The following is an 18743-nucleotide window of genomic DNA, read 5'->3' on the forward strand; positions in this document are numbered from 1 at the left end:
ATGAATTTATTAACAGTAGAAATTTTAACTAATGCATAAAAACAGAAAAAATGTACATATAATGAGATACCATTTAAAGGTTTGATGCACATATACATTGTGTAATAGTCAAATTAGGTTAAACATATTTATCTTGTTACTTATTATTTTTTATAGAGAAAATTTATAAAGCCATTCTTCCTAGTTCATTGAAACATAGGTTACATCATTATTATCTATATGTATGTGAATTTTTTGACCTGCAACCTTAATTTAACAGTTCTAATAATTTCTTTGTGTGTGTGTGTGTGTATGTGTGTGTGTGTGTGTGTGTGTGCAATTTATGGCTTTTAGTTACAACATCATAAAATCTGCAAATATATAAAATTTCCACCCTCCTTCTCTGCACTCCTTCCTTTTCTTTTTCTTTCTTTCTTTTTTTTTTTTTTTTGTTTTTTTTTTGTTTTTTGGTACTGAGAATTGAACCCAGGGCTGCTTAACCACTGAACCACATCCCCAGCCCTTTTTAAATATTTTATTTAGAGACAGGGTCTCCTAGATCTGCTTAGGGCCTTGCTAAGTCACTAAGACTGGCTTTGAACTATATATCTTCCTGCCTCAACTTCCCGTGCTGCTGGGATTACAGGCACACACCACGGTGCCCAGCTCCCTACACTACATTCTTTAGTCCTTTTGGTCACATAATTTCTCTGGCTATATTTTCAAGTGTCCTTTTGAATGGAAGTGGTGAGAGTAGGCTTCCTTTTCTTTTTTCTGACCTTAGAGGGAAAGGTTTCAACTTTTCTCCAAGAGAATGATGTTAGCTATGGTCCTTCGTCATTTTTGAAGGAGGAATTGCCACACAGGGGATTCATGGTTGTTGGTGGTATTTCCTTCAACACATTGAATTTACAATTCCACTACCTCCTGGACTTCTGCGTTTTGGTTGAGAAATTTGCTAATTTAGCCTTATTGATCTTCCTCAGTTTATTTGTTTATTTTTGTTATACAGTTCTTTTTTCTGATACTGAATTTTTCATCTTCTACTCCTTTTGTTAAAAAAATTCTCTTTAGTTATGTAAAACTCCAGGATTCACCCTGACATAATTAAGAAAGCAGAGAACACAACCCACTCTAATTCAGTCCCAAACATGGCTCCCGCCCCCTTTTTCCCCCCCTTATTCCACTATATCACTTCAATCCATTTACAGTTTGTTTTATTAAAACATTGCGTCCTGTGGATACACTGAGGCCAAGACCCACCGCGCCACATCCACACATGCACATATGAGAGAGTTCAGTCAGATTCATTCTCCTGCTCTTCTCTTTTCCCGTACCTGTTTTTCCTTCTCAATCCCCTTCATCTACTCTTTTGATATTTCCTCTACTTTGATAAAATTTCTCACTCCCCCCCGCTTTTTTCTCTCTCTTTCACTTTTTAAAAAATCTGTCCCAGAGCTTATTTTGAATTAGCTTCCACATGTCAGAGAAACATTCTAACAATTCCAATTTTGGAATTGAATTCTTTCTCTTAGCATGATAATCTAAGTTCCATTCATTTACCAGAAGATATCTTAAGGTCATTCTTCTGTATGACTGTGTTCTATTCCTTGGTGTATATTTTCCACATTTTCTTTATCCATTCATCTGTTGAAGGGCACCTAGGTTTGCACTATATCTTGACTATTATTAATTGTGCTGGTATAAATATCTATGTGGCTGTGTTACTGTAGTCTGCTCTTCTGTTTCTGGTTGTCTGATTATAATGTGTCCTTTTGAACTCATTTTTGAGCTTATAATTTAGACCAAATAGTACTAACAGTCATGTAGAGAATTTTGCATCCATATTCTTCTCTAGTGCACAGGGAACGGTCTCCACATTAGATGATATCATAGGACACAAAATATTTTTAAAAGTTTAAGTTAAATCAATAAAATTCAGAGATGAATTTTTAAGAAAGTAAACAAAATTGACACATCCTTAGCTAGACTAACAAAAAAAGTCAAATAAAATCAGAAGTGGAGCTATTTCAACTATATGAGATGATCACTTCATTATGGATAAATATATCAAAATCTTGTTGTAGATCTTAAATGCATAAAATAAAGAAACAATTTTAAAAACATTTTCTTTCTCAGTTTAGTTTAACATGCTTCTATAATGAATATTAAACACAATGCTTGCATTGATTATTAAAGACCCTGTGGAAGGCATTTTTTACCTCTTTGTTCCTTAAGCTGTATATCAAGGGATTAAGCATGGGGATCACTAAAGTGTAAAACACAGAGGCTATTTTGTCAGTCTCAAAGGAGTGAGTGAACTTAGGATGCAAATACATAAAAAAGAGAGACCCATAGAACACCACCACCACTTTCAGATGAGACCCACATGTGGAGAAAGCCTTTTTCCTGCTTTCTGCAGAATGCATTCTACATATAGCAAGCAGAATCAGAATATAGGATGCTAAGACAACTAGGAGGGGGGAGATCAAGTTAAATGCTGAAAATAGTATGCTCAACAATTGTATTTCCTGTGCATCTGAGCAGAGCATAGGTAACAAAGGAACATCATCACAGTAGAAATGACTGATGACATTAGAGCCACAGAAGTTCAATGTAAATATCTTAATAGTGAACAAGAGAGCCTGAAAGCTGCTGTAGAGGTATGGAATGGCCACCAGCACATGACAGAGTCTCTGAGACATGGTAACATTGTAGAGCAGAGGGTTGCAGATGGCCACATAGTGGTCATAGGTCATAGCAGACAAAATGAAAAACTCACTGATAATGAACACAAGGAAGAATGCCAACTGTGTAGCACATGCATTATAAGAAATGGTACTTTGATCCACAACAAAATTTACCAGCATCTTGGGACAAATGACAGTGGAATTGCCAAGGTCAATGAAAGCCAGATGTCTGATAAAAAATACATAGGCGTGTGCAGGTGGGAGTCCTGCTTGGTCAGAATGATCATGCCCAGGTTGCCCACCACTGTGACTGTGTAGATGATGAGGAAGACCCCAAAGAGAGGAAGCTGCAGCTCAGGCCGCCTTGAGACTCCAGTCAGAATGAACTCAGTCAGCACTGTAATATTTTGTTGGCCCATTTAGTCCTGTTTTCTCTGTACTTCTCTTTCCTGGGAGGAAAGAGAGAGCTTTGTCCACTTTCTTTTAATGTCCTCTAAAATAATAATAACATTTATAGGATGTAAGAAAATTTTAATCATAACATGGAAGAGAAAAATAGTTTATATATCTGACACTTAAAAAAGAATCAACAGTAGAACCTTCTAATTCCTATGAGAACACATATTTTTATACTGTATAAACAATCAACAGATTCTTCAGTGTTTGGAACATATTCATTGAAACAAGACCATATAGGTTTTGATGAAGTAAGATTCAATTTTATTTTATTTAGAAAATGACTTTACAGTTTTTCTTTATTAAACATTCACTTTTGTGAGTGTTCTTTGGAATTTTTATATTCTTAAGAAAGAGGAAGATACAACATAAACTGCATGGTATTAGTATTAGGGTTCCTCATATGCAATTCAAATGTTCTGGAGAACACTTATCAGTGCACTCCAAAATGTTATTTCTTTGTAAATGTGAATGTAACATAGAAATCCATGACAAGTCCAGCCTACTTTCTCTAAATTCTAATGTCTTCTTCATGGAACTTCAATTAATATGGCAGAGCATTTGTGGGGTGCAGCTAAGGAGATTGTGTTAATTGCATTGCATTTGAGGGTTACTGACTTTAGTAATATTGTTCAAAGTCAATAACATTTACCATTGAATACTTATTTCCATTGTGATGTAGTAGTGACTTCAAAGGACATGCCTACTATCCACTGTCTGAAAAGTACCAGGATTTTAAGTAATAAAATTGTTTTGATATATCTCATGATCTTTTTGACCATTAGTTCATTTATAATTGATATTTTAAAATTCTTTTTCTACTTTGTATAAATAATCCAATCATTTCTTAAATTGCACACATGATTTTTTTCATTGTTAAAAAGGAAAGCCTCAAATTAGTGTAAACTTATAAAAACAAATGATCTGAATCTCTTCCTGCAAAGATATGTGGTATATATTATTTTAGGATTTGGAGTATTTAATTCAATGTACACTTTATTTCCTTTAATATAACATTGTAGAAATATAGTAATATATGATTTATATTATTCAAGGACTTTGAGCTTTCAGTTCTATATACCATATTTCCTTTAATACCATAGTGTGGTCATTGTAGATTTCATAAAGCACTATACTACTTGAGCATTTATTTCAACAGTTATTACTAAATGTCAAATTTCCTGGAATTTCCTAATGAAGATTGTATAAAGTGTACCACTGTGGTTTTCAAATATTTCAGAGAATAATACCCCACATTCATTTAATAAATTGATGTGAAAAGTCAGTAAAACATAGTAGAACTACTCTGATTAAAATAATGCAGATGATTAGCCTAATTCTCTTGGATTGCTGACATGATTACTTTTTCCTCAGTGAAACTCTGAAATGCTATAAGCATTTATTCATTTTTATTTATTTATTTATTTATTTATTTATTTATTTATTTATTTATTTATATATTTATACATACCAGGGTTTGAACTCAGGGTTGCTTAACCTCTGAGCCACCTTCCCAGATTTTCTTGTCTTTTTTTTTTAATTTTGAGACAGGGTTTTGCTAAATTGCTTAGGGCTTTGCTAAATTGCTGAGTCTGGCTCAAACTTGGAATCTTCCTACCCCAGGCTCCTGAGTGGCTTGGAGTACAGGTCTGTGTCACCATACCTGACTAGCATAATTTTTAATTGGAGGAATGACTGCCGTTAAAAATAAATCAGTCATAAAATGCAGGAAAGAAGTTATTATGTTGTGAAATGCCAGCTTTAACCTTTTCAGCTATCAGGTATTAACTACTAGGAGTTCACCACAATGCCCCAAACCACAGCCTGGTGCAGGCAGCTACAGTCTAGAGTCACAGTGCAGCGGTTGTAGCAGTTCTAGGAATTGCTCACTTTGGGTGACTATTTGCCTTTCTTATTCAAGGACTGAGAACTGGAGAGGAGGGTGATACTGGAGATTGCTGAACTGAGTCCACTCCTTCTTCCAGGATGAAGTTGTCTGCTGTTGTCTCCATGGAGTTCCACTGTTGTTTCAGGTCTAGTCCTTGTCCACTAATATGAATGTACACCTAGACAATTTTATTTAAAAATCAATGTCTTGCAAGACTTGTCAGAGTATTAAGATCGAAGGTGGGATGCAGTGGATGGAGAAAGGTTTAAGAACTCCTGTTATCAATTCTGCCACCCTCAAGTCTTCAGTATTTTACTAAGAATTATTCTCTTGCCTATATATATCTGCTATTATCTCCCACTCTGAAAATGTCTAGAATCTTACTCTGCTCATTCTTTTGTCAAGAAAATAAGTGGTATTTTCACTTTGGGACATGGTAACATCAGGAATTATGTGAAGTTTGGTGGTTCCTGCACAACTCTATAACTCTTGAAATTGTTATAGTATTTTCCATGTGTAATGATTTTTCTCCAAGTGATCAGTGGTAAGCAATCCATTAGGAAAATATAAACAACTAAAAATCTATAATTCTATGCATACAACTTTATAAGACTCATTGAAATTTGCAAACTATTTCCTGGAGAATACTTGAAGTATTGCTTTTCAAATATTTCATCAGTTATATTTATCCTAAAACAATATTTTTCCCTCATCAAAGATTATGTAGGCTGGGCAAGGTGGTACAGGGCTGTAATCCCAGTGGCTCTGGAGACTGAGGCAGGAGAAACAAGAGTTCAAAGCCAGTCTCAGCAAAAGTGAGGCACTAAGCAACTCAGTGAGACCATGTCTCTAAATAAAATACAAAATAGGACTGGGAATGTGGCTCAGTGGTCAAGTGCCCCTGAGTTCAATCTCTAGTAATGTCCCCAAAAAAAGAATATTGTGTAGGTTATATGTTACAATTTGTTGTTTATGTGAAATCCAAATGCAACTGGGCATCCCATACTTTACCTGCAAATCCTTTTCATGGATCTAATTAGTAGATAGATCTAATTTAATCTATTAATAGATTTTAATAATTGAGATTAGTGATCAGTTTTTCAAATATTTCTAACTTACTTTGCACTTCCAATTTCCAAATACTAGTACAGATCAAATAGGTCTAGGACACCTGTTTGATTCATAGGACTTAGTGTTCTAAAACACCAGAGTACTCCAGGGAAACCTAGTTAACAAAGATCATAATGTTTTGTGGTTTATTCGAGCAATAATTTGTCACTTTCCAAGAGTGTCTATGGTCTATGAGAAATTACCATTGCCCATGTAATCAAGATCAAAGACATTTCTTATCCACTGACCTTACGGAAGAATCAAAAATCATCTCAGTTTATGCATCCCTTTTCTCTGGGTTGGAAGAATTTATGTTTTTCCTCCCTCTCTGGGATGTTTCCTGAGGAAGTAGCATGTAATTCTTGCAGATCATTATGCCCAAATCTTCTGAGAGATTTAAAAATATGCTTTAAATGTCTGATAATTAACTAGGAATCCCTACATTTTTTCCCAGTGGGAAAAAGTATGGGAAAACTCAAACAAAGGAACAAGCTAGCAAAACTGATCTATCCAGTTCCATGGAGGCCTACATGATATCATGGCACTGAATTCACTCATGATGAGTCAACAGTTCAATAGCAGCTGATCATATTAAGTTGGGCAATCATTGTAATACCATACCTCATTAAATCAATTGCAATGCAATGATCTGTATTATATACATATGTAATACACTGTATATACAAACATTGTTGAATAATGCTCAGTATAACCATAACAAGAGTAAAATCCTCTGTTAGTGGACACCAGCTCTAATTACTTTGTAACAAAGACATTTTTCTTTATGATTTCTGTATTAAAAATTTGTATACATAGAAACAGTGATAAGTGAACACTTTTCCACATACTTGTTGGTCATTCATTTGTCTGTACTTCTAAAATTTCTAAACTTTAACCTATTTTTTAAATAAGGGTATTATTTTTATTGATCTTTGGAATATTTATAAGTTATCTAGATCAATCTAAGTCTTTGAATTTTATTCTAGAAGCCATTTTGCTGTTCATATTTAGTTCTCTTTTCCAGTGTCCTTCAGTGCTACATAGCAGAGATGTTGTATCACTGGTGTCAAGAGAAAATGGCCTCCCATCCAAGACTTCTTCATATAGAAAATGGATTTGGATGCTTGGAATGGGGCAGGTAGGAGAAACCAGGAAGAAAATGAAGCCATATGCCAAGGTACTAGAGTCACGGAACACTCCCAAGAATAGGATTCTGGAGAGAAAAGAACCAGGCTCTGCTCTCACATAAAGCTTTGATTTAATTGTCCTGTACATTTGTGTGTTAAGAAATTAGGGATTCTATCTTGGATATGTGAGCCTTTTTGTGGAAAAGTCTGAATTTTGATGTATTACTCTAAAAAACTTTTAGTTTGTTTTTGTTTTTGGTTCATTTATTTATTTAACTTTAGGATAAAATTAATATGATTTGACTCAGAATGCAAATTCTCACTTGCAAGTGTCAATATAAATATTCCTTCATATTTAACCTTCTCTGGGCTGCAGGGTTTACCCACACTTACATGTTTTCTCATCAACAAATTAGGGTTTGAACACGGAATATGTATTTCTCTTTGTTGGTATATTTTATGGATTTTTCCAAATTTTCCTTGTGGTGTGGTTGTTACAAACTCTGCTTCTCATTCATTAATTCAGAAAGACTGAATTTTATATGAGATTTCTCTCAAGTTGTCTAGTCTAGATGTTCCCTCAAAGTATAAGTAGTAAAACTGAGAAAATTACTCATTCCTTTAGTGGGAAATACATTTCAGAATCTGCCTGATTGTTATTTCTCTCTGGTAATTTCTTATTTTTTCCTCAAAAGTTGTTCCTTATCTCTGCAATGTTTTGGCTTATTATCAATTATTTGATAGTCACCAGTATCATCAGGGAGTCATATCTTTCTTTTCATTTTTAAATTTTTTATTTGAATGATAAAAATCATACTTTGGGTCATTCCTACTCTTTTAAATATATTGCTTTGCATTTTCTTTCTTTTTCTGGTTTGCTTTAGTATATTGGACATATAAACTATGAGAAAGCAATTCTGATTCAATGGAAGAGATGGCAAGAGAGTCAAGATTAATGTCATCCATTATTAGCATGTAAAACTGAGGGAAATATCAGTTAATTGTGCTGGTTGAATTCTGCCCCCATGGGAGATGTAAGGGTCAAGTCCAAAGTCATCAATGGGAAAGATGAAGAAAGACGGAATTCTCACAGTGTGAATTTCTGACTAGATCTGTTCCTTCCTCTCTATGCCAATTTTTTTTTATCACAGTCCCCTCAGACTGATTCTCTAGGTTGAGATGTTGGAGATCACATTTGCTTAGTAAAGGAAGTGATGGGCTGAACCCAGTGGCAGTGTTGAAATGTTTCCCGAGTCACACTTGGCCCAGACTTCTCCAGGGAAGGTGGACAGAGGGACAGGGGGTGCTGGCACCAAGGGAGGGCTTGGCACATGGCTCTGGAAAGCTCAGAGGAACTAGAGACCCAGGTGGCAGGACACACCTGGATAGTGTCTGTAGTGACCATACAAGGGACAGCAGTCCAAACTCCATCATGTATAAGCAGAGGAGCCATATGGGGGATGACAAAAACTTGCCCTATCCTGTCTCTCATATGGGACTTACCCAGCCCCCTTAAACCCATGGTGGGCAGCCCGGGAGAGTGGTGGTCGGCATAGCCCAGTTTTGGACAGGACACCATGGTAGACAGATCCCCATCTGGTTTCTGAGGTGAGCTGGTTCATCTCCATCTCTCAAAGCTTTTAAACATGCACACAGCTGAAGGAGGTCTTGCTGACTGAGAGCTTTGGAAAGCTCCCTCTAGTAAGACTGAGCAGGAGTGGCAGGGTAGAGGTGGAGACTGCCTTGAGAAAGCAGCTGAAAAATGCGTGGATTGGGATTTCCACAGACATCAGAGATGATACCTGGTTTGATAGGAACCATGATTCAATGCTCTGATTTGGGGCTAGTTTGCCTTGGGGCTAATTTGCTAAATGAGGTAATTCCATCCTGACCTCCTTTGGAAGTGTTGGTCTGGGAAGACAGAAAATAGACCTTCCCAAGACTCATGGGGATGAAAAGTGGCCAAGAAAAGCCAAATTTGGCTCCCAGTATATAATGAGAAAAACAGAGAGAGAACTTTAAAGGATTCTAGGTGCAGACTGAGCTAATGTCACCTTCTTTCCATGATTCTGATTCTGGTATTGACTTGGAGGTAGACATAGCCCTCCCCTGATCTTCTATAGCCCCAGAGATAAAGGGACCAGTTGGAGGATGGATCTTGATGCATACAAGGGCACAAGTGTGTGAAAGCTACCCCTGTGGAACTCAACAGGGACCACAATGTTCCAGTCTCAGTTTATTCTCAGAGGAACAACAAGGCTTGGGGTCTGGGGGACTTCAGTCTTGGGGATAAGGGCAGGGTTGCAGGTCTGTCTTCTTGGCCTGGACATATTTTGGATCCCCCAGTTGGGTCATCCAGTTCACTCTTCTGGAATCAACAGCTCTCTCCTCTCTCCTCTGTGGACAGGACAGTGGGAGGGCAGCTTCACCCAATGGGAGCCACCACCTCCTTTCCATGGGACTCCCAAACCCTCTCCTGGGATGGATTTCCCTAGGGCCACGCAGGCGTGTCTAGATCTCCATGGCCATAGGATGTTTCCTGTTTTGTGCTCTCTGACCCACAGCTCTCGGTCTGTGTCTAGGTCCACTTTTTGAAGTAGTTGGTCCACAGGCTCCACTGTGCTTTGGTTGAACATGTCCCTCTCTTGCCGCAATTGTGTGTATCGGCACAGATGTTGCCAGATCATCTCCACCCTCTCTACTTCCAACCACTCCAACTCCAAAGTGGTGGTCACCATCTCTTCAAACCATGTGGACTGAGCCCTATTGTATAGGTCCACACAGGGCATGAAGTCATTGCCAGCCCGTGTGGACTTTCTCCCTGCCTTCTTGATGTTCTCCTCCATCTTTTTGCTCAGCTTGATCTCCAACTGCTGGGTCATCATCTGTAGGTTTCTCTGCCACTCTGTGAGGGTTTTCTAGGCCTTCTCCATAGTGACTGGTGAGTTGCTTGTGGAGGTCAGCGATATGGTGGTCACACTTTTTCATGTCTTTCTTGAAGTTCTCACAGAAGTTCATTAGATACTTTTCTATCTCACTGTGAACTTGAGATAAACTTCTGTTTCATCTGCTAGGGTTTTCTTCAAGTAGGCCCATGCTTCTCACAGGGAGTCTTCCTCCTGTACAGACACAGAGTTCTGAGAGAACTTAGCCAAGTTCTTAGCACGTTCTTCTTCAATTTTTATCCTCTCTCAGATGAATTTGGACATTTCTTTCTGCATCTGTTTGCCTTTAAGTTGATTTTGGAGCATCAGTTCAAACACAGTCATGGTGCCATTGCTTTGGGGGTCCTTCTTATCAGCCCAGAAGTAGTCACAGTTCCACTCAGTTGGCTTTAGCAGTTGCTGTTCAGGCATTGTGTCTGGGTGAAGGAATGGCACATAATTTATCATTTTCTCTGTGTGGTGAACTTTATTTTCAAGATTTTATATTTTGTCTTCATTGCCTGAGGTTTGGTCTTCCAAGTGGTCTTGTCTGTTGGTGATACTTTCCATTGAATTTTGAGTTTGGTTTATTGATTCCTTCATTTCAAGGTTTTCTTCTAGATTTCTTTTCAGGATCTCTATCTCTTTATTGAAGTGATCTTCATCTCCTGAAATACACACCTGATTTCACTCCTTATACCCTTCTTTAAGTTGTGGAGCAATTTTACAAAGTAAATTCTGAACCACTTCTCTGACATTTCTTCTACTGTGTCGTCAACGGATTCTATTATTGGAGCATGTTGGTTTGTTTGGAGTGCTTTATTCCCATGTGTTTTCATGTTGTTTGTGTGTCTTCCCACCTACCTATGTAGATCTAAGGCAGTACAGTTTCTACTCTGTAGATTTATAGTGTCCCTGAAGGTTTCCAGTACCTGCCTTTAAAGGGGGGGAGGTCAATTTTAATAGCACAGATCTGAGTTTCAGTTTCAATAGGTTCCAAGATGCTGCAGTCGCAAGATGACTCCCGGATTGCCTATGAACAATAGGCCCCAGGGAGGGAACTTCATTTCCTGTTTCCCTCCCTGCACTATTTCCCCTAAATATGTGGTTTCATATTTTGGGTTACAGTGTTTTATTGAAGTCTGAGTTAATTCTAATTTTTTTTTCTGAAATGTATTTTACATATAGCTGTAAAATTTTGAAATTCTTAAAAGATTCCTTTTTTCTCTTTGTTCTTAAAGTGTGGATGGTTTCTATTTTCCTGTGCTTGAATTCACTATTTTTCCCTGCAATGTCAAATCCACTCTTAACAGATGAACAATGAAATGTTTATTGCCAATATCACCTTCTGCTCTAATAGTTTTTGTTTCTTTCTTATAATTTTTGTCTCTGTTCAATGTCTATGGTTATACTGAAGCTCTAGCAATGATTCTATAGGTGTTTCAAAATGTTTTACTCTAAATTCAGCATCTCTAAAATGATGACTTTTTTCTGGTAATTGATTTTTCTTACAGTTATGGATAATATTTTCCTACTTTTTCCTCATACAAATAAATATTTATTCAGATGCTGGGCATTATAAACGTTTGGCTATTAAGACTCATAATTTTTGTTCTTGTTTAGCAAAGAGATTATTTACATGCAATAAAAGTAACCCTGTTGAGGTTTAGTGTTGAGATCTACAAGAGTGGGGCTTAGTTAACTGTCTCCTCTGAGGCCATTTCTTTTCAATTCTTCTGTCCTCATTGAATGCACTTAGTCATCATTGAGTCTCTTCACTAGAGTTTGGTAGTTCCCATCATACAGGTTCTTGGTAATTTTTCTTTCCCTGAAGTTGATGTTACTTTGGACTTGTAGAGTTTCATAGTAATAAGTGCAGTTTGGCATCATACAAAGTCTTAAGCAGGTCCTATGTTCATTTCTTAATAAACTTCCTAGCCTAGGTCACTCCACTGAAGCGTTCAGTTCCATATACTCTGGGCACTTCCACAAGCGTGTATCTGATTTTTTATTTTCATGTCAACACGACTGTTGTGTTGTGTGCCACCACCATCCATTATCAGGATCTTTTAAACGTGTTCCTTTTCTAACATGGAGTAGCACTGTGCTGACAATCATCAAATGTCTCAAAACACATATTACAAATATTTTCTCTCACTTTTCCATTTTTTTTGGCAGCAGAGTTGTTAAATTCATGATTCCAATTACAGCGTTGATCCCAGTCCTCAGAACTGCAGGTTGATTTCCACTATTGGTCTAATGTTTAGCCTTCTCCTCATTTTCCTTGTGGTTGTTACTCCTTTTCCTCATATTTTCAATATTAATTTTCATTCATATTTCCTTTATTTCCTTTTTATTGAATTCACATTTCTAGATATTTTAATACAAGTGTTTTTGTGAATGTGTTAATTCTAGTTGTTAAATGAATGTTCAATCATTTTGATACCCCCTTAATTTCTAATGTGCAATATGGTATCTACTTTATACTATCCACATGTAACTATTAGTTTGATGGACGCAATTCTTCAACACTCAGCATGCTAAGCTAAACAAGTAGACTGGCATCTCAGTTGGGCAATAGGTAACCCATAAATCATAAATTTGCTCATGTACTCAAGTGTGTGTGTGTTTAATTTTGTGTCTTGCTTCTAAAAGCCCTTATTAATAGTAGGTTCAGGTTCCCTATCTTCCTCACCTTCATAAAACATAGCTTGTACTTAATCTGGTCATAGTCAGTCATTATCCCTTAGGGTTAAGTCTAACTGACTCAATTATTTTCCATAACTGTTTCTATATTTACTAAATTTGAGAACCCTCCATTTTGCTTCATTTTTGTTTAAAGTCTTTAAGCCTTTTAGTTAATTATACACTGTAGGGATAGATATAACTCATGGGGAATTCCAAAATCCCTTGAGAAAGAGAATGTTTCCCAAAGTTTCATCTGCTACATCTTATGATGTTCAATCTATGATAAGGTCCATTAGAGATTGAAAATATATATGGAGAGAGAGAGTCCGAGACACAAAGAGAGACAGAGAGAGAAAGAGAGACAGAGAGACAGAGAGACAGAGAGACAGAGATTGACAGAGGGAGACATCTAATTCCTTCTTCTTTAGAAAAAAATATCTTAAGGTTTTACTTATTTGTTGTTTCTTGTGTTTATTATTAATTGCTTAAATTTACTCTTAATTATGTACCTGGAATTATCTTCCATTAGATACTTTAACAATATTTGATAACTTTGCAGGACATATTATTAATTGACACGAATTTTTAGTAAAGAGTAAGAAATCATGGAGAAAGCATGAAGCCTTTAAGTGTGAACATTTAAAATATTTTTCTTCAGGTAAGTTTATTTTGTAAAAGTAATTTCTCTATTTGAATTATGTTGTATTTGATATGCTAGTCAGAAGTTTTTATGTGATAGAATCGTAGGTTTATTAAGAAAATTGCAAGTAATTAAATTAAATTGTAAATCACCTCATTTAATTGTTTCCAATATAACCTTCAATTTTGTTAAGGATAACCATAACCAGAATAAGAAATAAAATTTAATTTCAAAATTCTAATGGGAAACTCCATATACTTAATTCTGCTTGGAAATGAAAACTACTTATATAAACCTTCCTTGAGAAAATGTTATTTAATTGGTAAAGGTTGAGGTTATCTAATTTACAAGGCTTTCTACAATGGTGAAAATGTATTATAACTGGTTCTGCAGGAAACACTGGCCACTAGTTACATATGCTTACTAATAACTTGAACAGGGGTTATCAATCATGGGAAATTAGGTTTTGTGTAATTTTAGTTAATTTAAGTTTCTGTTTAATATTCACAGGTGGTTATTATACTGGACAAATCAGCTATGGTAGACAAATAGGACCAATTTGAATGTCAAGGTTTAACATATGTTGAAGGGACTTGTATTTTGGTAAATAAACTAATAGTCCAGGGGAAGTCATTAAAACACATAGGCTGAAATTGAATGTGAAAATTTTAAACCACCAATTTTCATTTCCATTTAATTAAAAATTCAAATAAAATAATGTATTTAAAATTGGGGAAATTGATTGACTAAATGCTTCCTATATGATTTATACATATGCATACCACTACCTACCCCCCAAACCATCTAGCTTTTATATATCATTATATTGCTTACCTACCTAATCTATCTACACTTTAAGTGCTTATTACATACTTAAGAAACTCTTCGCTCTTTGTGTGTAGCATTTCCTATTTTTTTAAAAAAATACTGTGATGTACATATAATTATACCAAAAGTGGTTAATGTAATCCCAGAGTAATAAAGTTGATAAGTGACACCAACATATTTTAATTCCAGGATGAGCTAATGCCAACCAATTACTGTTTTGCTAATTAAAATGTATGAGTTAAATTTAATTAATAAAACTGATATGGGTAACCAAAATCATAGTATTGTCTTTATATCTTCTCTTAACTATAGAATATGGTGGATTGAGAAGGATGGAGGTAGAGAGGCAGAAGAGAAGAGAGTTGTATTCTACTGTGGGCTTATTTATTATTATACAATAGAAGACATTTGAATAAAAAGTTTTGAATAACTGAACTTTCACAGAAACTGAATTGAGAAATATAATGGTCATAAATATTTATCATTATAGGAATAACATGAAAAACTGTTCCAGACCAGTGGCTGGAACATTTAAATTTTATCGATTGTATATGTGTGGACAGATTATGCAAGTGTTTATAAAACTAATGAAATATATATATATATGTATATATATATATATATATATATAGACAGGAACAACAGACATTTATATAATGTAATAACATTATAATGTATAACAGACATATAATGTATAATGTATAACAGACATTTATATAATATAATATATAAGCAGACATTTATATAATGAAAACTAAGTGACAATAATAGCATAAAATGTATGTATTCCAAACATCATATAACCTATGAAGTCTTCTAAAACTGCTGCATTGAAAGAAGACAGGGAATTTTGTGCTCAGGACTAGATGATTCCACTGAGAGTCTCTCTGTGTTATACTCATGAGGGAAATGTAGAAAAACATGTCATTTATGGTCTTTAAAAAGTATCATGCCATCCATCATCTTTGGAGCCAAGCCCCTTGCCTCATAACCTTTGTTAATTCACATTCTATCATGGTACATTTCTGGATTAACTATATAAACAGTAGTACAGCTGTTTTTACATCTATTTGTCATTGACTCTTTTTATATTCAAAATGCAGATTAAGAGAATTTCAAGTCAATTTGCAACTACCTTTTAATCAGAATTATTGTCCTTTATAGGTATCATCTTCCTATAGAGGCAGATCTGTGAGAGAGAAATTGAAATTTTTGAGAGCCAAGATGCTTTTTGTGTATATTCTCATAGAATTAAATCATAAATAAGACTAAAACAAAATAGAGATGATAGAATCAGGTTTTCAATATTATAAATGAGATTTATATTCAGCAAAAATAAAATTTAATCATCCAAGGATACAAGTCTGTGAATAATTCCGTTTCATTTTAAAAGCACCAGATTCTTCTGTATATATTCTAATCCTTTACCTTTTACATCTCAGATTTCGAGAAAAGGAATGACTGAAGAGAATTTTACAGTTGTTACTGAGTTTATTCTTTGGGGATTGACAGACTGTGTTGAACTAAAAGGTGTGCTTTTTGTGTTGTTCCTGGTGATTTATGCAATTACTATGGTGGGTAATCTGGGCATGATCTTCTTAATCCAAATCACCCCAAAGCTCCACACACCTATGTACTTTTTCCTTAGATGCCTTTCACTAGTGGATGCCTGCTATTCTTCAGTCATCGCACCAAAACTGCTGATCAGCTTCTTCGTCATGAAGGAAACCATCTCCGTCTCAGCCTGCATGATGCAACACTTATTTTTGGGGTGCTCATTACCACTGAAGGCTTCTTGCTCTCCGTGATGGCCTATGATTGCTATGAAGCCATTGTCAACCCTTTGCTTTACGCTGCAGCCATGTCTAAGAGAAAGTGAATAGTGCTGGTTATTGGGTCGTGTACAGGTGGAATAATTAATTCATCGACACACACGGTAAGCTTGACCAGACTGTCCTTTTGTGGGTCCAATGTGGTGAACCACTTCTACTGTGACATCCCGCCGTTGTTAAAGCTGTCATGTTCTGATACCTCCATGAATGAGTTTTTGCTTTTGGTCTTCTCTGGAGTCATTGCCATGGGTACTTTCTTCATTGTGATCATCTCCTACATACTCATTGCCACTGCCATTCTGAAAATCCGCTCAGCCTCAGGCAGAGAGAAAGCCTTCTCCACCTGTGCCTCTCACCTCACTGCTGTGACCGTATTTTATGGGACCTTAAGTTTTGATTACATCCAGCCTAGCTCCCAGTATTCTGTGGATCAAGAGAAGGTGGTGTCTGTGTTCTACACACTAGTCATTCCCATGTTAAACCCATTGATTTACAGTCTCAGGAATAAGGAGGTAAAAGATGCTGTGAAAAGGGCCACAGAAAAGAGATACTGCTCTTGTTAATTTCAAAGCAATCTTGAATCCACGACATTCTACCAGCCGGTTTCGCTGACCCAGGCTCCCATGAATACGATGTTCACTTGATCTTTTGATTCCATACTTCATTGTGCTCTAAATATTTTTTGTTCATATGAGGAAAGATAGCTAGAAAGTAGAAGTGACCTAGCGCACAATTTCGTTTGAGAAAAATTAACTTAAAATCCTGCTCTCCTGAGATATTAGGGCACTGAGCTTTAAATTGACGAAGCAATTCAATAACTACATATGTGTTTTAACATTTAGAAAACTGTGTAAATTCATTAATGTAGATGTACTTTTAGATATTTAATTCTGTGAAATTTTAATGTTTATTTTTACCATTTTCAAACATCTGTATAAGAATTTCTTTCATATTCTTTCTAGATCAAACATTTTTAAAAAAATTCAAATCGTTTAATGGATTTAATGTCTATCTTTAATGTCTGCCTACACATTCCAGTTCTGTAATGATGGGTTATTTGATTGGAAAACTTCACAAATTCTCATTGAATTAAGACCACATATTATTAAAATTGCTACAAATAATGTTACATTTAATTTTGAAAATTAAAATAAACCATATTTTCTATTGTTGTCTGTGTTTTAGAGCCTCAGTTAGCTACTGATATCATAGAAAAACTCAGGTACTTAAAACTAGTGAATTTTTTTCAAAGAATTGGAGAAGTTTACAATTTCTTGTTCATGTTTGGCAATGCAGACACAATCAGTATGCAGGAAGCCTTAGTTTTAAAATCTAAAGCAATTTTTATCTTTCTACTAAAGAATATACAAAATCTATTACAAAATGTACATGCAAAAGCAGCTACTTTATTGCAGATTACATTATTGCACATGGAAATATGTTGATATTAAGTGATTGTGATTTTCATTTCTGTGATATAAGTAAAATTCTCTAAATTGTCCTTCCATACAGAATAGCCATATTCACTATTGTAATGCTAATAATAAATAATACTGATAATGTATTTAATGTAAGTAAACTGATTTATAGAATATTACTCTGATTCAGTGCTATCTCTGCTTTTCCATTACTTTATTTTTGACTTCTGTACCAATATTACAATATATTAAATACTCTAATATGTCTTGATACTTTGGAGTTGTTATTTTCCTTCCAACTTCTTTCCAATGGTTTCAGCTATTTTTTTAATTTTTATTTTATTTTTTTGCACGAAGAATAAATCCAGTTTAACCACTGAGACACATCCTGAGACCTTTTTATTTTTTATTTTGATACAGGGGATAGGGTCTCTCCAAGTTGCTTAGGGCCTTGTTAAGATGCTGATGCTAGCCTTTAACCTGGAATGCTCTGGCCTCGTCTCCCAAAGGGCTGGGATTACAGGCGTGTGCCACTGCACGTCGCTAGCTATTCTTAATGCCTTATATTTTCATTCCTTTCATTGTGTATGCAGTTAATCTTGCTGAATGTTTTTCTTTTGAAACATATTGTGTAACTGGAACACATATCACCCTTCCCTTAGACATCTGGTTTAGCTCTCTGGTCCTTTAATACCAAAAATATTTTATAGGAAGAATATGCCACACATTTGTCTTTTCTAATTTCAAATTTGTCATACTGATACGAATCATCAATGCTTTGAAGGTTTCCTTTTCCCCACAAAAGATTTTCTACCTAGGCAAGTTTGATCCAATGACCTATCTCAGAATAGGTAAATACTTGTAGGGGTTAAATAATAGAACATTCACTAGTGTTTTCCAAAATTGTATGTTTATAATAGTTCATGTAAAAGCAATTGTTTTGCTGGATCAGGGATGATTTAAGATAGGACTTCAAGATATTATTTAGCATGTTGAGGTTTGAATTTGGATCATTGTCTCAGGTAAGCTGTGTAGCATGTGGACACACACACAGTCACACACGTGTGTATGGATATATTCACTATAGTTTTTGTATTGAATGCTTCCCAAGGTCTTTGTGTTAAAGGCTTACGTCTCCAGCTTGGTGATATTGGGAAGTAGTG

General features: G+C 35.5%; 2 pseudogenes; one reads left to right on the top strand and one right to left on the bottom strand.

Annotated features, from left to right (window-relative positions):
- Positions 1–2147: 2147 nt before the first annotated feature.
- Positions 2148–3088, bottom strand: LOC124959112 (olfactory receptor 8K5-like; annotated as a pseudogene).
- A 12699-nt stretch (positions 3089–15787) lies between these two features.
- Positions 15788–16725, top strand: LOC124960641 (olfactory receptor 1052-like; annotated as a pseudogene).
- Positions 16726–18743: the final 2018 nt, after the last annotated feature.

The sequence above is a fragment of the Sciurus carolinensis genome, chromosome 11 (genome assembly GCF_902686445.1).
Source record: "Sciurus carolinensis chromosome 11, mSciCar1.2, whole genome shotgun sequence".
NCBI classification, from domain to species: Eukaryota; Metazoa; Chordata; class Mammalia; order Rodentia; family Sciuridae; genus Sciurus; species Sciurus carolinensis.